Source organism: Orycteropus afer, unplaced genomic scaffold (assembly GCF_000298275.1).
Source record: "Orycteropus afer afer isolate SDZICR_OR568_19922 unplaced genomic scaffold, OryAfe1.0 scaffold00026, whole genome shotgun sequence".
Classification (NCBI taxonomy): Eukaryota; Metazoa; Chordata; class Mammalia; order Tubulidentata; family Orycteropodidae; genus Orycteropus; species Orycteropus afer.
Window position 1 is genome coordinate 12,512,410 of NW_006921613.1, and position 22,124 is coordinate 12,534,533.

Sequence of the window (22,124 nt, forward strand, 5' to 3'; positions counted from 1 at the left end):
ATGGTGAAACCCCTGAGACTATGGTCCCTAGCTGTCATTCAGATCTGGGATTGAAGTCACCCCTGTGGCTTCCAGCCAAATAATAGACAGGCATATGGGCTGAACATTTACATCAGGTAGATACACTCCTTGGAGAGATCCATCATGGGAGAACAGGAGAGCAGTGTATGCACAGGGAGACAGTTCAGGGAGCCAGGAGTGAATGGAAGGGAAGGACACAGGGAAGAGGTAACTATTGGGAGGATATGGGAAAAGAGAGCTGTTACATTGTGGGAAATTCCAGTCAATGTCATGAGACAAAATGTGTATGAAGTGCTGTATAGAAAACAAATTTGCTCTGTAAACTTTCACCCAAATCACAATAAAAATTAAAAAAAAAAAAAAAAAGGAGGGGTCCTGGTGAGCAAACAAGACCACACAAATGTACAAAATGTGTTGTCTACCAACATGCCCTACCCCATGATGGGAGAGTTCTATCACCACTTGGTGAAGCCACTAATCATACTTTCTAAAGAACCATTTTCCTTCTTTTCCTAGATGAAATAAGCTTAAGATCTTTTGAAAGGACACTGACACACTTAATTTTTCATTTATTCATCATTCCACAAATATGTATTGAGGTCCTGCATTTGGTCCCTGAAATAGATTGTGAACAAAACAGGCAAAATCCTGGGCCCCATGGAGCTTACAAACTGATAGGGGAAATCAGGCAATAAACGTGGTATATAATTTACAATTGTGGAAAATGGTACAAGGGAGTAAGGCAGAGTGATACGAGATTTCTTAGAATATCGTTAAGTTCATACTTGGAAATATTTTTCTGTATTGGTTTCTTTATTAAAAAAAAAAAAAAATCCAGTAAACATGATTTTGAGATATAATTACAAATGTTTTGCATTGTTCTTGAAAAACACAATGCATTCTGAGATTCCCACAGAACTCTGAGTGGATGGCTTGCCCTGGTTTTATCTCAACTCCCCAGGACATGTTGCATAGAGTCTGTCTGGTGCCCACAAAGCTGTGTGAGACACCTGTGCTTTGATTTGATTTGTGTAAGCAAATTAATGGTAGGTAAAAGGATGTAGTCCCCTAAAGGGCATTCCTACTAATCCATTTTCATGATATATTTATTTCCTAGTTCAAAACAATTTTGATTATTGTCCACTGTTGTGAAATTGTAATCTGTGTTCAGAGAGAAGAAAACTCTAAACTGGTATCATGCAATGATCACAAGTGGGGTCATCCATCCGTTCAACTAACATTTGTTGAAAATCAATTATGAGCAGAGGTAGAAACAAGGCAAGCAGATCTTTGAGGAGTTTAGGTTCTACTTGAGGAAACTGCTCAGAACTTCAGGGCAAGAGAAGAAGCAACCTTCAGAGAGTCAATTCTCTTGGGCCTTGAGGAATCACAGGTGGGGGTAAAGTTTCCTCTAAAACCATAGAACCCAGGGTCCTTGCTCCACAATTGACCCTCCAGTAACTCACTTATGACATCATCACCCTTCCATGTGCCCTCAAAGACCATTTAAACCCATGTTAAGTGCATCAATGCACAGAAAATCAGCTCATATTGACCGCATGTACCCACACGATGGCCCTACCAATAGCACAAAGCTGCTCTGACTTGTTAGTGGGAATCTCTGAGCAACTCTACTAGGATTGGCATTCTACTCTGGTTATAATGACACTGAAAAATAATTTTTCCACTATCCTGATCTGTCTTCTGACCCCACTCTCCCTTGCCCAATCAATTAAAGTTCAAGAAACACAAAATCCAAGTTTCCCTTTTAGTCCTTAGAGACTCTCTTTCTGCCTCAAAAACATGCCCAACATAGAGACCCCATACAGCAGGCAAGTCTAACTGTGTTAGGTTCTGACTTCCTCTTGGCAACCGTCATTCATTTTCTTTGGTTCCCCGTCATAGGTGTCTAGCTCCTTCATGGTATAGTCTACACTGTAATCTCTCATATTTAGCCTTTGAACCTCTCAACTTCAGCTCCTCTGTTTCACCCCACCCATGCAAAAACTTGCCATTTGTGGCTGAGATGGCAGATGAATTTTCTGAAGACCAATGTAGAATGAAATTTCTATAATAAAACCCACCCCAAACCTACCACAGTCAAGTTTATTCTAACTTATAGCAACTCTACAGGACAAAGTAAAACTGCTGTAAACCTTTATGGAAGAAGACTGCTACATCTTTCTCCCACAGAGTGGGTGTTAAGTTTGAACCTTTCAGTTAGCAGCTGAGCACTTTAATCACAGCTCTACCAGTGCTCCTAGAATTTCTCTGATACTGGGTACTTTTTTTGCCTTGTATTCTGATAGGTGGAACTAGAGGTAAAATTTTTGAGTTAGACTTACAGTACCACAAATCACATTATGTAGCTCACAGTAAAAAGGTATTAAGTATCTTATGTCTATCTTATGTTGATAATGTGTGATATGGTGATAAAAAATGGAGCATTTGCCCGTGTCGTAGGAGATCTAATTCCTACTCCTCACTCTGCCCCTAGCCAAGGGCCTGTGGACTCAACTTCTTTGGCTTTCAGTTTGCTCATAGGACTTTTTCACTATTATAATTTGTTATGTTTGAAGTAAATTCCTAGGATATTATTCTGAAAAGTCAGATTAAATTGTATTTCTGAACCAAAAGAGAGTTGATTTTATATCATGCACTGCTTTGTCTATTTTTCAGCCTGGTGAGACTTGTCTAGGTATCGTGGAGACATGGAATTGCAGATGAACAGTTACGTGAAGATATGGGGTTTCTGTCCAACATATTGCTTTTGGAAGGCCATGAGGATATTTCTAAATGTTCCTAAAGGACTTGCTTAATGAGGAAACTCTCCTCTCCCTTTCCTTAAATACCTTTTAAGAAGGACTTGGAAGGTCATCGGCATGGGGAAGGATTAGCAAGAACTGAAAATGTAGTGCTGGAAATAGGGTCTATCCCAGCATGAAATACAGTGTGAAAGTGTTTTCAAACATTTTTTTTATAATAATAATGATAACATCATTTATTTCTCCCAAGAAGCTTGAAGAATTTTGTAGTTTTCACATCAGTCATCCTTATATCCTTGTCACTTCCCCATGAGAAAGAAGAGGGCAGGCACTAATATGATATAAACGGCAGCAGTAGAGTGAGCCATCACATTGAACTAGAGCCTTATAAATTGTCCATTGCCCCTTGAAACCAAACAGCAGTTACAGCGGAAGCCAGAGAGGGAAGGGAGGTACGTGGCCTAGTCTCAGGCCATAATCTATAACTCCTTGGAGACCTCTGGGCAAGTCGGTGCATCCGATTTTATAAATGGCACTTTGAAGCACTATTTATCACTGATTAAGGCTCCTCTGGTCTATTTTGAAAGTCATTTTTGCCATACTGATGTTCTTTACTGCATGAAACCTGGTTTCCACAAACTAGCTATTACTGGATTTCTACTTAACCTTTTGATTGTCATATGTAGAAACGATTACTTCTCACTCTGATTATTATCTGAGTTCTTGTTCCTCATTTCTATTTGTGTATAGTGAACCAAAGCCTTCTCATTCTTAGTTAAATAAATAAAACAAAATAAAATTTTCCTGCCTTTTATCCCTTAGATTTCTCCCAGGGCTACTCTGGTCTAAATACTCTCTTCTCTATTTTGTCCTCTCCCCTGCCCTCCCCGTTCTGTCCTTCCAAGTCTTCCTTGTTCTTCTCTTTTTATTAAATATTAAATTTCTATTCCTCCCTCTAAGTCACACCTTCTCCCCCCAAACCACACATGTAATTCCAGTTTATAAGGTAAATATATAGTCATATCCCTGATAGATGTTTTTATCTTCATTTTATCACCATTCTCAATATTTAGGGTTTCTATGAAGTCCAGAGGGAGCTCTGGTAATGTAGTGCCTAAACCACTTGACTGCTAACCAGAAGGCTGGCGGTTCAAACCCACCAGCCACTCCTCGGAAGGAAGATGGGGTAATCTACTTTTGTAGTGACACTGCCTTGGAAACCCAAGGAGGGGTTGCTATGAGTCGGGTCCGACTCAACGGCACATAACAACAACAACGATGATGTCCAGAGTCCCTGGATGGTGTAATGGTCAGTATGTTTAGCTGCTAACTTCAAAGGTGGTGGTTCCAGTCCACTCTGAGTGGCTTCTGAAAAAATACCTGGCATTTTACTTCAAAAAAGTCAGGAATTGAAAACTCTGTGGTGCTCAGTTTTATTCTGCCACACATGACGTCACCATGAGTTGGGGTCACAATGAGTTGGAGTTTACTAATCACAACTGCCCACCAGCCACTCCTTGGAAGGAAGATGGGGCAATCTACTTCCGTAGTGATACTGACTTGATGGCACATAACAACAACAACGATCACAACTGACCTATGAAGTTCAGGACACAGTGTTGGTGAAAGAGCTGACGCAAGCCATAGTTCATAGTCCTTACCCTCAATGTAATGCACATTTTGAGATAAGTGCATGTATCCCAGCTTGAAAAAAACAGGGGGCTGCATGAGTAAAGTGACTCATTGTGAGGGCAAGGCAGAAAGCCTATGGAGGAGAGAGGCCTTCAAGACATTTCAAGACTGAGAAAAGATAGGTCTCTCAACTTGCTGATGCTGGAAAAAGAAGCTTTATTAGCTGTTAAGGGTAGAGGTTCATCTGTAGAGGGTTAAGAGGGATATAGAGTGAGGAGCCAGACACATTGAGTGTAAGCCACTGTTTTTAAAATTGTGTCTTTTAAAGTGACATAAGGGAAATACAATAGCTAAGGGTAATTCCAAGGTCAAGAGAAGAGTCCTTGCCCAGGTTAAAATTTCCTTGGGTGGGGGAAGAGGATAGTAAAGCAAAAAACAAATAAACAATAAACAGAACAAAAACAAAAACAAAATCTCTCTCTACTGTATTTTTTTAAGCTATATTTTGCTAGCAGTTTCAGTTTTCTAAGGTACATCTAAAAAAGGAAAAGAAAAGCTCGAAATAGAATTCACTACACTCCTTGTACCACAATATAGGTGTGTAATGAATGCATGGAAAGGAGGAAATAGATTTTTCCTATAAAAACACAAACTCAGTTGTCATCCCAGAGCCCTTCAAGTAGGCAGATTTCAGAGTGGGACTGTCTGACCTCGAAGACATCTGCCTTCCAATCTGAGAGTCTATGATCTAATTTCCAACACACCCACTCTGAAATCCACTGGTAAGCAATGACTGACAATGTCATCACAGTGGAAACTCAGGCAGCCAGGGAATCAGCGGCGGCCAGAGAACTGCCTCATGTTGTTCTTGTTGTTATGTGCCGTCGAGTTGGACCCGACTCATAGCGACCCCTCCTTGGGTTTCCAGGGCAGTGTCACTATGAAAGTAGATTGCCCCATCTTCCTTCCGAGGAGTGGCTGGTGAGTTTGAACCGCCAGCCTTCTGGTTAGGAGTCAAGTGCCTTAGCCACTATGTTACCAGAGCTGCCCCAGGGAATTGTATTTCCCCTGCATATCTGAGGATAATAGATGATGGTTCATTCCCCATTCATTATGAAGCTAAAAACTTGAAAACTCTACTAACTCATGTGTTACTTTCCTCCAGCAGAGCAGAAAACCAAAAAGCCAAACCAGTTGCTGTCAAGTTGGTTCTAACTCAAGGCAACCCCACATGTGAAGACCAAAACAACTCCATAGGGTTTCAAGGCTGATCTTTCAGAAGCAGACTGCTGTGCCTTTCTTCTGAGGTGCCTCCGGGTGGACTCGAACTGCCAATCTTTTGGCTAAGAGTCATCGAGAATTTAAATGTTTGCACTACCCAGGAATCCCTGAGGAGAGTAGATAGGCACCAACAATTTTGAGAGCAACGTCGGATCTTGAAAATGTTTTTTTTCTGTTGTTGTTGTTATGTGCTATCAAGTCAGACCTGACTCATAGTGACCCCTCCTCGGGTTTCTGAGGTGGTATCCTACGGAAGTAGACTGCCCAACCTTCCTTTGAGGAGTGGCTAGTGGGTTTGAACCACCAGCCTTCTGGTTAGCAGTCAAGTGCCTTGGGAACCACACTATCAGAGCAATATTCTACACCTAGAGGAATTATATCAGTCTAGCCCAATCCTGAACAAGCCTGAATTTTTCTTGGGCTTTGAATTAATTTTTTCATTGTTTTTTATTCTTTGCAAAAAAATTAAAAAGAATCAAAATGCATTATTCAAAACAGTGACTTCTGAACATGAACTCTGTGGCACACTTGAGACACTAGGCAAAAGATTGGCTGCTGGGAGAATATTCTGGCGCTTGGTAATTATTTTGCATGAAGCTGTCTTACGACTTATCAATACTTATCACTTTAATAATGTTCTTTTCTAACTGATTTCTTTTAAGAAGTGACGTCCCTTATTCTTTACATTGCTAGAGCTGCAGCCAAGGGCACTTAGTCTCTGACGGAGCCTTATAATTTACAGTGGCTACACCAGGAAGGCAGTACTTTCCTATCCCTTAGCTGTCTGTCCATATGGCAACAATAAGGCACTCTGAGCAGTTATTATTCTAAGCTTCCTCCTGTTCCCAGGGAAGGTACAACTAATTGATGAGATGGTAAATTAGGCTTTTGTTAAATCAACTCAGTTTGACAGTAATGTTCAAAACTACACAATCAATAGCACTGAAAAGTAAGTTGACTGTCACTGTGATGTGCCTGTGGCTGCTATGATCATTGTCTGAGACTAAATAGACAATGCAATGTTAATTCTAGAAGATCCTTTTGTAATTGCATTTACATTAATTGTAAGGCCTGGCTACTCATATTGCAGAACTGAACTGAAGTATCAGGTGGTTCAGCATGAAAATGAGTTAAGTTTACATCAAGGTATCGGAGTGCCAATATAACTTGCCAATGTTCTGGAATGAAACTGGTGTTGTTCTCATAATAAAGACCATCCATTCTACTGGAGGGGGGTAAGTATACAAGGAGAAACACATACAAATCCAAGACTCAGTTATACACTCAACCTGTGGCCCACACGTTGAGGTGTGGTTTTCTGGTTTCCAAAAGTAACTTTCTGTCTGTGTCTTCGTTTTCATACCCATCCAAATTATAGCTTGGGCTGTGAAGAAAAGTTGGAAGAATGACTACATAGTGAAAAGGGTAGTTTTTGAAAGGTAGTTGCACTGTTTGTTGGTTCTGCTCCAAGTCTAGTCCACAGGGTCAAAAGATATCCAAATTAAACAAGGGGGCCTCCTTGAAAAATTGTGTCATGCATGGCTCATGCCCTTCACTAGCTGAAGTTATGCTCCCAATAGTCTATCACAGATCAGAGAGATGCTAACTTCACTCCAGCTCCTCAGATAATCTACATGGGGCCAAGAAAACTCTCTTTGCAAACTCTACCTCTGCTGAAGGATGCCTCCAGGAGGGTGTCCGTGCAAAAAGTACATGAGGGCTGCACCCTGTGATTTCCTCTAACTTCTTGAATGGGAGAGAGAATCACCTTCAGCAGCCCAAGGCTGATTAGTATGAGGTATAAGTCAGACATACTACCACTCTCCAACCTTTTTACCAATTCTGACACCAAGTGTCCTCCCATGCACTCACTACTTCTGTGCTGGGTTCTGTAATTCATTGCAATGGCCACACAGACCTCACAGACAGTACTCACAATTATGGAATTTATTAGAGAAGTAACAGGTTACAATTCAGGTTCAGGAATGCTCAGGATACAAGTCTTCAATTAGGGCAGCCTCCCCTCAGCCATGCCTTCAGGCATGCCTCTCTTTGGCCTTTGGCCTTTGGTCTCTTGGCATGACCTCTGCCCCACTAGGATAAGTGTTACAAAGCTCTTTTGACTCTGCTGATAGGTGCATCTAGGTGCACCCTACTCTGCCAGCAAGCCTCCTCTTACCCAAAGGCTTTCAGTTTTCTTGCTCCATGAACCAGCAAACCCACTGCTCTGTGTCATGCCTTTTGGTTCCACTGCCACTGTCTTTCTGCCGGACTCTCTGTGGTCTCTCTGGCAATGAGGTCCAGCATAGAGCTTTCAGGATCTTGGGTCCACTCCACCTCCAGCTCTTCTCTCTTGATAGCAGTGAGATCCTTGCTTCTGCCTCTGGGAGGGCTCATTTGAAGCCTAGCAGAATGACAAAACTAACCAATTCCCACATTAGAGTTTTATACACCTTGTTTGCACAGTCCCATCCCCACAAGGGTGCTATGCACTTTATTTACATTACTAACAAGCTATCCGATCCCTTTGGTGGGCCACAAACACCTTACATTTGCATAGTACCACCGAGTAATCTGGTGGGAGTTACAAAGACCATGGCTAGAAGAGCCATACCAAGTAATTCACTGCACCATAGTCCCATATACTTCTTTCCACTCTAAGACTTTTGTACTCTCTTTGAGAGTAAGAAATCCCTGACACTGTGGAAGCGTTGCTGAAGAAATATATATCCATCTCCAAATTACCAAATTATCAGAATATCTCTACTACATTCATTTATATAGTGAGTAAGGATTTGTTGAGAGCTGACTATGTGTCACAGATGAGTTTAGGCACTTGGGATATATGAGCGAATGCCTGTGGAGTCTATATTCATGTCAGGAGCAATGGGAATATAGACGATAAACATGGACATAATAAGTAAATTATATTGCATTTTAGTGAATGATAAGGGCTAAGGAAAAAATAGCAGTCAGATAAGAGAGAATGAAAATGAGGAACGAACAGTTTGCAATTAAAATAGAGTGGTCAGGGCAGAAAGGGTTGATTAGAAGATATTTGAGCAAAGATTTGAAGGAGTGGAGGGAATTAGTGATGTTGATATCTGGAGGAAGATTGTTTCAGACGGTGGCAATAGCCAGTGCAAAGGAATAAGTCAAGAGCATGCCCACCATGTTTGAGAATATCTAAGAGGCCAGTTTGGATACAGTTAGTTTGGCTGCAGTGGGGTCAGTGGGAAGGGGGTAGAAGATGAGGTCATGGAAAAATAGGAGTCCAGATATATGGGATTTTGTAAGTCAGTGCTTCTCAAACTTTCAAGCCGGAGATCTTGTGGAAATGAAGAGTCATGCTTATTTGGTCTGAGGTACGGCCTGATATTATGAACTTCTAACAAGTTCCCAATCACTGCTGGCACTGAAGGTCCATAGTGCATTCTTTGAGAAGCAAGATTTTGACCATTATAAAGGACTTTTACTGTGAATGAAGTGGAGTCCACTGAAAGATTATGAAAGTATTGAGAATAGAATGTGGTAAGGGAGAAGGAGAGACGTCATGAGACCAATTAGGAGAGTACTATAGTAACACAGGCAAGAGATAATGGTGGCTTGCATCTAGGAGGTATTTGTGGAAACAGATTCTGGACATTTTTTGAAGATCTATCCCCAACCCCTGCATTTCCCCCAAAAAACTACCAAACTTGTTGCTGTGGAGTTGATTTCAACTCATAGTGACCCTAATGGACAAACTAGAACTGCCTCATATAGTTTCTAAGGGTGAAAATCTTTACAGAAGCAGACTGCTATATCTTTCTCCCTTGGAATGGCTGGTGGGTTTGAACTGCCCACCTTTCAGTTAGCAGCCCAGCCCAGCCCTTAACCACTGCACAACCAAACCTCCTCCTTTTTGAAGATAAAAATCAAAACCAAACTCACTTCCATTGAGTCCATTCCAATTCATAGTGACCTCCACTGGGTTTCCAAGGTAGTAAATCATTATGGAAGCAGACTGCCTCATCTTTCTTCATTGAGAGGTTGGCGGGTTTGAACCAATGGCCTTTGGTTAGCAGCAAAATGTCTTCACCACACCACCAGATAAATGCAACACACTACCATAGAGTCAAATCCAACTCCTAGTGACCCCTCCTTGGGTTTCTGAGGCAGTATCACTATGGAAGTAGATTGCCCAACCTTCCTTCCGAGGAGTGGCTGGAGGGTTTGAATCACCAGCCTTCTAGTTAGCGGTCAAATGCCTTAGGCATCACGCCACCAGAGTTTCCACACCACCAGATAAGTATCATCATTTCCTGGTGGATTGAAAGTTGTATGTGAGAGAAAGAAACAAATAAAATTGAGGCCTAAAGTTTGATCTGAGCTACTGGGAGGTAGTAGTCTCCTCAACCAAAATGGGGAATGCTACAAATGGAGTATGTTCTAGGAAGTAACTTAGGGGATCATTTTGAACATAATGAATTTGATATCATGGTGATGAGGCTGAAATGGCATAGTTCAGAACTTGGAAGAGAGGTCTTGACTGGAGATATATGAATGCAGAATTGGTTGACATAAAACTAGGGAACTGGATTAGATCAGCTAGGGAGTGAGCATAGATAGAGAAGAAAAGATGAATAACTGGGCCCTTTGGTACTCCAACTGGTTTATCTCTTGGAATTACATTAGGGAGTCTCTTGCTTGCAGAGACAACACAGAGGAAGTCTGGGAACAGAATTCTCTCTCAGGTTTTACTGAAAGCAGTATTTATGGTGTGAGTGGAGTCTCTTCTCAGGTTCTCCACGCCACATCTTAATCATGCAAGAAACAAGGCCACTGAGTCTTTAGCAATGACCTATGGACAAATGCAAAGTGAGAGCAAAGGGTACTTTCCCACTCTGCAGAAACTCAGTTTCCATGGTGGAGCTCCATCCATCAGCATAAATTATCATTTGAATAGTCAACAACTTGGAGTCCCTATGCAGCTTGATTAAACACAAAAAACATCTATTTGAGGTAGCAGCACAAGCATTTATTAATGCATTCATTCGATCAGCAGTGAGAATTATAACTTTTAAGTATTGGGCTACACAACATAGAAATTACAAAGAAGTCATCTATAACTCTTATCTAACAATCTCAGTACCTTGAATAACTGAACTTGGCTTGAGATACTTCAAGAAAAACAAACCAAACACACACAACATATTCTATTGCCTCTGGGAATCTATTTTGCATCCACTTCCTAAACTCGCTCACTCCATCTGGTATAGCTTCTGTTACAGATTCACTCTCTGCTACTCTTCTCTACCTAACACCTTGTTAATGGAACTTTCAGAAGTTTCTTTTTCCCCCTGCAAAATGCATAATTGGCTCAGTTCTATGCATCCCTAAGGCCAGCTGTAGTTCCCAAGACCCAGGGAAGGGTCCTATGATCCCTGTTTATTCAGGACAGTAGATTATTAGGTACTGTCCTCTAGGTATTATGGTGTCATAACCCAACAATCAAACCCACTGCCATCAAGTTGATTCAGACTCACAGTGACCTCCATTGGGTTTCTAAGGCCATAAATCTTTACAGAAATAGATTGCTTCATCTTAATCCAGCAGAGCAGCTGGTGAGTTTGAACTGCTGACCTTCTGGTTAGCAGCCAAATGTCTTACCCACTATGCCACTAGAGCGCCTATATAGGGATTTTTCTGGTGACATAGTCCCTAAGGCATATGACTGTTAACCAGAAGGTTGGCAGTTCAAACCCACCAGCCACTCCAAGGAAGGAAGACTGGGCCATCTACTTCCTTAAAGATTTACCACCTTGGAAACCCAAAGAGGGTCACTGTGAGTCAGAATTGACTCAATGGCAGTGAGTTTTTGGTTTTGGTATTATAAAATAGAGTGCTCAAAGAAGCCAGGGTATGTATGTATATACATTTTGATGTATACAGAGAAGTGGGTTATTAGAGGTATAGAAATCATGATGTACATTATCAACCAGTGGTCCATTCTGCCTTGTGTTCCATCTCCGATTATGGTGCCATTATTCTGGGTAGAGAAGACTGCCTCCACCCAAAGGTTAAGTGTGTGCTTCATAGCTTCCTGGTTTCTATTAATAATCCACTTTGGGTCTCTCATCCATGGCTTTATCTATACCTTTTCTGAAGCTATTGACATTTTAGAATGTACCACCTCCTGGAGGTAATAACATAGCATTTTATGCATCACTGAAAAGTGACAATGGCGAAGATATCTGTCAAAGCCAACCTCCTTTTCTGCTCCCATAGCCTTCCTCTTCCCACTGCAGGTTGCACATTCCTCCCCCCAGAGACTAAGCCCATCCCTAGGCTCTGGGACCAATCCTGTCTCTAATCACAAGGATTTAAAGAGCTCTCTTTCAATATTTAAGTGACTCAGAATCAAATCACCCTAGCTGCCAGTTCTGCTAGACTACTTGACCCAATTCTATAAATGGGCTTCTGTCTTGTACCTGAGATCAGCATCCTACGTTGTACCCCAGTTCAGACAGCATAATCTTTGTCTTGCTCCTTTATATCCAGGTCCCCATCTTGGTAACCTGCCCAGCTTTCAGGCAGTCTAGAAATATTCCCTGCCTTGTTTTCCCAGGAGTCCTGCCTGAGTGATAAGAATCCTTCTCTGAACCTTGGAATTGCCCATGCCTCCTGATGTTGTCTGTCTGCATGTCTGTCAGGTGCATGATTGTGCATTATTATGCTCTGCACACCTGTCAGGGCTGCACTGATGTCTGGCATCTGACCCACCACACTCATTGTCTGCTGCAGCCATCTGCTGAACATGGTTTAACTATGTAGATATCATGAGTGATGCAAGGATATTTGATCTACCATGTGCACACATGCAAAAGAAATAGATAATATTGACCTGAGTCACTGCAGATTAAAAACCCAAAACTTCTTGCCATTGAGTTGAATTCTAACTTAAAAAGACCCTATAGAACAGAGTAGAACTGCCCCATAGGTTTTTCATGGCTGTAAATATTTACAGAAGCAGAGTGCCACATTTTTCTCCCACAGAGTAGCTGGTGGGTTCAAACTACCAACCTTTTGGTTAGCAAGTGAGAAGTGCTTAACTGCAGAAGGTGCAAGAAGCAATGTATGAAAGGTATAGAAAATTTTGTAAATGAAACACCATGGAGTTGTGCTGTGTACTGATGTTTATGTTAACTGCTGCCTGAGTTCCTGACTGTATTACTAAACCCAAACCCAAACCAACTGCCACAGAGTTCATTTTGACCCAAAGCATTCCTATATGACAGAGTAGAACTTGCCCTATAGTCTTTAGGGAAGCAAACTGCCACATGTTTCTCCTGAGGAGCAGCTGGTGGGTTCTAATTGTGTGGTTTTTTTTTTTTTTTTTTTGGTTAGCAGCCAAATGCTTAACCATTGCACCACCAGGGCTCATAAAACTAAGAGATTGTGCCTATAGCAAGATAAATGGTTATCACCATGTTGTTATTGTCAGGTGCCAGCATCGAGTTGGCTCCAAATCATAACAACCTTATGGACAATAGAACAAAACACTGTGTGTTCCTGTTTTTCTTCAGTTCTTTCATTTTGAAAAATGCCAAGTGTCTTCTTCTCTTTTGGTTTTCTAACTCCAGGTCTTTGCACATTTCATTATAATGTTTTTGTTTTGTTTTGTTTTTTGTCTTCTGAACTCACCCTTTGAAATCTCCTGTTCAGCTCCTTTATTTCATCATTTCTTCCATTCACGTTAGCTACTCCATGTTCAATAGCAAGTTTCATCTTCACAATCCTTGCTATGCTTACTGCCATCATTGTAATCACTTTATCAATTCATCTCATTGAGGGTATTCCCATTTTTTGCTGACCCTTCACCAAGCATGGTAGCCTTCTCCAGAGAATGATCCCTCTGACAAAATGACCAAAGTAAATGTGATGAAATTTGATCATCCTTGCTCCCAAGGAGCATTCTAACTGCATTTCTTCAAGGATAGATTTGTTTCTTGTTCTGGCAGTCCTTGGTATTTTCAGAATTCTTCACCAACACCACATTTCAAGGGCATCAACTCTTCTTAGATTTTCCTTATTCATTGTTCAGCTTTCACATGCATATGAGGCAATTGAAAATACCTGGGTTAGGCACACCTTAGCTTCAAAGAGACATTTTTGTTCCTTGACACTTTAAAGAGGTCTTTTGCAGCAGATCTGCCCAGTGCAATACAACATCTAATTTCTTGCCTATGTCTGATTTCTGCTTCCATGGGTGTTGATTATGGATCCAAGTAAAATGAAATCCCTGACAGCTTCAATCTTTTCCCCATTTATTGTGATATTGCTTATTGGTCCTATTGTAAGGATTTTAGTTTTCTGTATGTTGAGGTTGTAATCCATACTGAAGACTGTAGTTTTACTTACTGATGTAGATATTCATCAGTAAGTACTTCAAGTCATCTTCACTTTCAGCAAGCAAGGTTTTGTCATATGAATATTGCAGGTTATTAGCATGTCTCCCTCCAGTCCTGATGTCATGTTCTTCTTAATATAGTCCAGGTTCCTGAATTATTTGCTCAACACACAGATTGAATAAGTATGGTAAAAGAATACAAAACAGACACACCCTTTTCTGAATTTAAACCATGTGGTATTCTCTTGTTCTGGTTGAATGACTGACTGCCTCTTGGTCTATGTACAGGTTTCCCATGAGCACAATAAAGTGTTATGGAATTCCCATTCTTTGCAATGTTATCCATAATTTGTTATGACCCTCACAGTCAGATGCCTTTGCATAGTCAATAAAACACAGGTAAACATCTTTCTGGTATTCCTTGCTTTCAGCCAAGATCCATATCCCTTGTCACGTGCCCTCATCTGAATTTGGCTTGAATTTCTAGCAGTTCCCTGTCAATATACTGCTGCAACCATTTTTTTAAAATTATCTTCAGCAAAATTTTACTTGCATGTGCTATTAATGATATTGTTCAATAATTTTCACATCCTGTTGGATCAGCTTTCTTTGGAATGGGTACAAATACGGATCTCTTCCGGTCAGTTGGCCAAGTAGCTGTCTTCCAAATTTCTTGGCATAGACAAATAAGTGCCTCTAGCGCAGCATCCATTTGTTGAAACCTCTCAATGGGTATTCCATTAATTCCTGGAGCCTTGTTTTCTGCCAGTTTCTTCAGCACAGCTTGGATTTCTTCCTCATAACCATTGGTTCTTGATTATATGCTAGCTCTTGAAATATCTGAACATCAATGATTTTTTTTGGTACAGTGACTCTGTGAATTCTTCCTATCTTCTTTTGATGCTTCATGCATCATTTACTATTTTGCCAATAAACCAAACCCACTGCCATTGAGTTGATTCTGACTCATAGAGACCCTTGTTGGGTTTCCAAGGCAATAAATCTTTACAGAAGTAGATTGACCAATCTTCCTTCTGTAGAGTGGCTAGTAGGTTTGAACTGCCAATCTTCTGGTTAGCAGTCAAATGCCTTAGGCACTGCACCACCAGAGCTCCTTATTTTGCCAACAGAATCCTTCAATATTGCAACTGGAGGCTTGAATTTTTCTTCAGTTCTTTCATTTTGAAAAATGCCAAGTGTCTTCTTCTCTTTTGATTTTCTAACTCCAGGTCTTTGCACATTTCATTATAATGCTTTTTTTTTTTTTTGTTTTTTGTCTTCTGAACTCACCCTTTGAAATCTCCTGTTCAGCTCCTTTATTTCATCATTTCTTGCATTTACTTTAGCTACTCTATGTTCAATAGCAAGTTTCAGTCTCTTCTGATATCCATTTTGGTCTTTTCTTCCTTTCTCATCTTTTTAATGATCATTTGTGTTCCTCATGTATGATGTCCTTGGTGTCATCCTGCAACTGGTCTGGTCTTTTGTCACTGGTCAGCATGTCAAATCTATTCTTCAGATGGTCTCTAAATTTGGATGAGATATAATCAAAGTCATTTTTTGGTTCTCATGGACTTGTTTTAATTTTCTTCAGCTTCATCTTGAACTTGTATATGAGCAATTGATGGTCTATTTCACGGTCAGGTTCTGGCCTTATTTTGACTGATGATACTGAGCTTCCTCAATGCATCTTCTCACAGATGTAGTAGATCTAATTCCTGTGTATCCTATCTGGCAAGGTCCATGTGTATAGCTGCCATTTATGTTGTTGAGAAAAGGGAAAGTCCCTCAATGAGATAGATTGACACAGCGACTGTAAAGATGGGCTCAAGCATAGCAAGGATTGTGAGGATGGCAGAGGATCAGGCAATGTTTCGTTCTGTTGTGCATGAGGTTGCTATGAGTCAGAGGTGACTCAAAGATACTTAACAAGAACAACAAGGCCACACATTGGATTATGAGGGGCTCTCCAGTCAGAGGTAATTACTCTATCATTCCACTTGCTCTAGGCACACATGGGGTCACCATGAGTCAAAACAGACTCCATGACAAAGGAGTTTTTTTCCAGTGCAAGAAGCCTGTTAACTTCATGTATCAACTAGAAAAAGTTCTATTCCTTTATACCACAATTCAAAGGCCATCAAATTTTCTTTTGTCTTCCTTATTAAATTATTTAACTTTGCTCATTATTTGAGAAGGAGCTCTGGTGGCATGATGCCTGAGGCATCTGACTGCTAACCAGAAGGCTGGTGGTTCAAATCTACCAACTGCTTCTCAAGGAAGATGGGGCAATTGACTTCCATAAAGATTTACCACCTCAGAAAACCAATGGGGGTCACTATGAGTTGGAATCAACTCAATGGCAGTGAGGGTGAGAATTATTTGAGAATAGACATACTTACTCATTTTTTTTCTTTTGAATCTGACTTTATTAGGCTATATTGAAAGTTGATGTGTCTTTGAGTCAACATCACTAAATTTAATGATGAATGATACAATGAATACTGACACATATGGTGATAAACCTACCACTCATCTGTCAGTTCGTTGTACTGTAGTGACTTGTGTGTTGCTCTGAGGGCTGGAAGCTATACCACCAGTATTTGAAGTACCAGCCCAGTCACCCATGGTAGCTAAGTTTCAGTAGAGCTTCCAGACTAAGACAGGCTGGGAAAAAGGATGGGGCCATCAACTTCTGAAAAACTTGGCTACTGAAAACCTAATGAATAGCAGTGAAACATTGTCTGATACAGTGCTGAAAGATGAGCCCTTCAGGTTAGAAGATATTCAAATAATAATAAGGGAGGATTTGCCTTTTTCTTTACCAAGACCTTCTTCTTTGCCAAGCATGATATCCTTCTCCAGGGAATGATCCCTTCTGACAATATGACTAAAGTAGGGGAGACAAAATCTGGCCATTCTCACTTCCAAGGAGCATTTCCGGTTGCACTTCTTTCAGGACTAAGTTGTTTTTTCTTCTGGCAGCCCACGGTATTTCCAGTTTTCTTTGCCAGTACTACAATTCAAAGACCATCAACTCATCTTTGGTCTTCCTTATTCATTGTCCAGCTTTTACATGCATATGACATGACTGAAAATACCATGGCTTGGGTCAGGCACATCTTAGTCTTCAAAGTGACATCTTTGCTCCTTTACACTTTAAAGAGGTTTTTTTGCAGCAGATTTTCCCATTGTCTTAGTCTGGAAGTGCCACTGAAACTTGGCTACCATGGGTGAGCCTGCTGGTATTTGAAACACCAATGGCATAGTCTCCACCCTTGCAGCAACATGCAAGCCACCATAGGATGACAAACTGACAGACAAGTGGTGGTAAATGTGTGACCTTAGATGAGCCAAAAGACCTTCTTGCTTTCAATCTTCTCCTCCTCCCACTGGCCTTCCTGTCCTAGAATTCTCACCATTAAAGTAAGGTTTTATAATTAGTTGAATTGATCCTTACTCAACTCCATCACTTTCTCCCTTACTCTTCAAAAAATAGAAAGAGGAAAGGAAGAAAAGAAGGAAGGAAAGAGAGAGAGGGAAGGAGGGAAGAAAAGTTATATTGGAAATCTATTAGTTATTCATCTTAGCACAAGTCATCATTATAGACTTAATGACTCCTAAGTATATTTCTGAAGTTATGTATTACAGGCCAGGTGTATGGAGGAAGGAAGGGGGACAATAATGCCAAGATGTAAGGGCAACCTAATGTATTTTGAAAGTAGGATCAACAGTGACCTGAGAGGTAAGAGATGTGGGATTTGGTTAGACTACTAATTGTGCAACTGTTGTTAAGTCACTCTACATCTCAGGGTATCTGCCTTTTCTACTGTAAATATGAGGTAATTAAGTTAGATGATTACTAAGGTCTTTTCCACCTTTAAAATTGCAGACTATAAATCTAGGAGTTGCAACTTTTCTGTGCAGAGTGTCACAGTGGTGATCTTTGCATAGTACAAGGACATGGAGGATACTGATAGTAAAGAAATCCCCAATAAGGATGGAGTAATGCCCCAAATCAATCCCACCCCCTCCACAATTAGGCCCAAGGCAGCTCTGAAGGAAGATGAACATTTAATTGCAAAGCAGCACACTCAAACAACAACATGTGTAATTGAAAAGGTGGTTTCATGAGCACCATTTAAAACTTAAGGAAATTAGAAGCATTATGCATTGGCATCCATTCAGAAGGTGGTACTTATGAATACCTATTATACACCCAGATTTTCCTGTCATAAATTAGATTAGAATGTACTTGGTTAATTCTAGCAAGGCATTAATGCCACATTAATCTGAGTCATAAAAATAAAGTATTTATGGATCTTATTCAGCTCTCTAAGAATCCAGTGCCATATGGAAGGTAGTGGTAGAGGAGGTGTGAGGTTGACCGAGCCTCTTTGATTTCATTCATGGGAATGCAACCTCAGTCTTCTAGGTCCTCTGAAATCTTCTGTCCTTCAGGCTTAGCTTGAGCACCATTTCTCCATGAACAGCTGCTATAAAGCCCACATAGGTCTTTCCTTGTCTTGGTTTCTGATGGCACTTACTGCCTGGAACCCATGTTGAACCTCTGCATTTTGACCATTTCATTTTTTCTCTAATTGTCTCATATATGCCTAGTTTGACATTCCAATAGATCATAACTACTTCAGACCAAGATTCCGTGATGCATTTCTCTTTTATCTTTTCAGGAACCTGGCCCCAGAGACTGGCACATATTTAACGTTCAACAAGCATGTATTGAATAGAATTAATCTGACAGACTTTTGAGAGTCTGGGCCAGGTCAGGAGATACAAGAATGGATTGATAGAAACTCTGCCTTAAAAGCATTTCTCAAGGGATACACCAAACTCACTGCCATGAAGTCAAATCTGATTCACAATGGCCCCTATGGGTTTCTGAGATGGTGAATCTTTACAGAAGTACATTGCCCGATGGAGCAGCTGGTGGGCTTGAACCACCAACCTTCTGGTTAGCAGTCAAATGCCTTAAGTATTATACCACCAGAGTTCCTTTCTCAAGGGATATAGAAAGAGAAATGTTTGTGAATAATCGCTAAGGCACAAGTGTCATAAAACAATAAAGAACAAAATGTTAAATGTTATCAAAGAAGAAAGCAATTAATTTTCAGCGATGAGCTAAGGCAGTGGGTCTTAAACTGGCAAACAGGAATCACCTGAAGGGTTGTTAAAACACGGACTGCTAGCCCCCACCCCCCTTTTCTGATTTAGTAAATCTGAGGTGGAGCCAATAATTTGCATTTTGAATTAGCTCCCAAGTGGTGCTGACACTCCTAGTTTAGGAACAATATATCTATTCTTTACTTATCAACATGGTTAAGTTCCAAAGGACAGGTATTTATGTATGTGAAAGTTGATGTTAGGCGAAAGTTGGAGTTATGCAAAAGTTAGAGTTATGCGAAAGTTGGAGTTAGGAGAAAGTTGAAGCTATGCGAAAATGGAGTATTTTTTTTTTTTCTGTTTTCACACCATCCATTTGTCCAATTTTTAAATTTATAAAATATGATCATAGAATAATAGCACCTAAGATTTAGTGATATTCTTATCATTGTGACAAGCTCTATTATGGATTATTCCTCTGCAGAGGAGAAATAGCTGGTTAAAGCCAGGCTGTGTGACTAGAGGGCCCACAGTTTAAACATTTCACCTTCCTCCTGTGCTGGGTCAGAGCTCCCTCTAGGAGTTGCCTCCAGGACTGTACTCCCACCCTTGAAAGCTTTATGTTCAGGATCCCAGAACCTGCTCTGCCCTCGGGGTCTGGAGAGTCACCAAGGCTTCCTGGCAGAGCTCTGGGAGCTTGGCCAGGAGGAGGCTTCAGGCTCAGATTGGCTCACTTTGTGATGTCATTAAACTCACATGCATTTCTTCCAGTCTCTCCAATGAGCCTTTCTTTCCTCCCTTCCCTACCACGGCAATTAAAAAAACAAAACAAAACAAACAAACAAAAAAACACTTTTATTTTGTATGATTTTGGTGAAAGTTTACAGAGCAAATTCATTTTCCATTCAATAGTTCATACACATTTTGTGTTGTGACATTGATTGCAATCCTCCCAATGTAATTGCTCTCTTCACACTTCCTCCCTGTGGTTACCTTTTCCTTATGTCCTTCATTCCTGTGCATTCCTGCCTTCTAAGCTTTATCCTTGAGCAAATGCTGCCCTTTTGATCTCTTATGGTTGATTGTTCTAAGACGTGTGTACCTCCCAGGTGTAACTGTTCTCCTCATAGGCCTGTCTATTGCTTGGCTGAAAGCTGAGCCACAGGCGTGAGTTTATGTATTTATTTATTTTAAGAGTTTGTTTTTACATTCAACATTACGTGTACATTTAGTTTCACTCCCCATTTACCATGCCCAACCCTAACCCAGTCTCCTCCCCTCCCTGCCCAGTAACCCTCCCCGGAGTCCCTCATAGTTATGCACTCCTGTTTGTCCTGCATTTCCTCCTGTGAAGGTTGCCTCTCTGGTGCCCCGTGGTTGATTGCTCCAAGGGATGCATTTCCGTAGAGTATGTGGGTGTGTCACCCTGGGTTGAGTGGTCTGCATGTATATCTTGTTTAGTATAGGGGTGAGAGCCAGCCCTTGGGAGTGAGCTGTATTCCAGGCCCAGAATGTATCCCAGGACCATAGTATTGCGGGTCTCACCAGACTCCATCAGACCAATAATTCTGGTCATTATTGAATTTTTTGGATTTTGTTCCACATTTTTCCTCCCACTCTATCCAGGATCTCCAGATTTGATCCTTTCCTGAGTGATTGGTATTGGTAGCCGGGTACCATCTAACTCTTCTGGTCTCAAGGGCCATCGTGTCCTAGGGCTGATTGCTTCCAAATGCCTCTCCCCCCGCCTTTTTTGCACTCTTCTTTGCTTCCGATGCTAGGACACCATTAGCTTCATTTTAGATGGCCACTTGAAAGCTTTTAAGACCCCAGTAGCTACTCACCAATGTAGGATGAAGAACAAGGCTTTTATGTATTTTGTTGTGCCAGTTGAGTCTGGTGTCCCCCAGTACTATTGTCCTGAGATGGTAGATCTGTTGGATCTCTCTCCCACAGTGTCTGGGTGTCTGTGAGGAATTACTCTATGTCTGTCTTCTGTTGTTTCTGTAAGGACTGCAGGTATTTTGTATCAATGGTATCTGTGCAAGACTAATCCCCACTGAGTTTATCCTTGGTCTAGAGCATACTCCTGTTCACTGACCTCCAGCTGATCCTCTCAGGTGTTTATGTATTTATCTGTAGCCTGGTGTTTGGTGTTAATGGCAATTCAGCATTGTGGACACACTGATTGGTATTAGCATCTGTTGTCTATCTCTTATGTGCACAATTTGGTGTCCTCCCTTTTCCTGTTATCATGGTGGTCACAGACTCTTTCCTTAGATCTATCCCCTTACCCACGTCAGCGTGTGGGCCCCAACTGGCCCAAAATTAATCCCTCCCCTTCTCTCCCCATCCTGGTAACCTGCAAAGTGAGTTCCCTTTCCCAAGCAAACCCTTCTTTGTCTTTTTACAGTAATGGGCTCATATAGTACTTGTCTTTCTGCGATTGACTTATTTCACTCAGCATAATGTCTTCTAGGCTTATCCACGTTGTGAGATGATTCGTGTATCCCTCATTGCTCTCTAATGTAGCATAGTATTCCATTGTGTGCATGTACCATAATTTAGTTATCCACTCACCTGTTGATGGGGATTTAGGTTGTTTCCATATTTTTGCTATAATGAATTGTGCTGCAGTGAACATAGGTGTGCATATGTCTGTTCATGTACTGCCTCTCACCTCTTTAGGATATATTCCTAGTAATGGTATTGCTGGGTCAAATGGTATTTCTATTTTCAGTTTTTTAAGGAAAAGCCATACTGTATGACAGGAGTGAATTCAATTTCAGGTCTGAAGGGTGACAAAAGGCATAAACTTAGGGGTTTCACAGTCTCTATTAGACTTGCAAACCTAGTCTTTTTTTATGATTTTGAGTTTTGTTCCACATTTTTCTCCCACTCTATCCAGGATC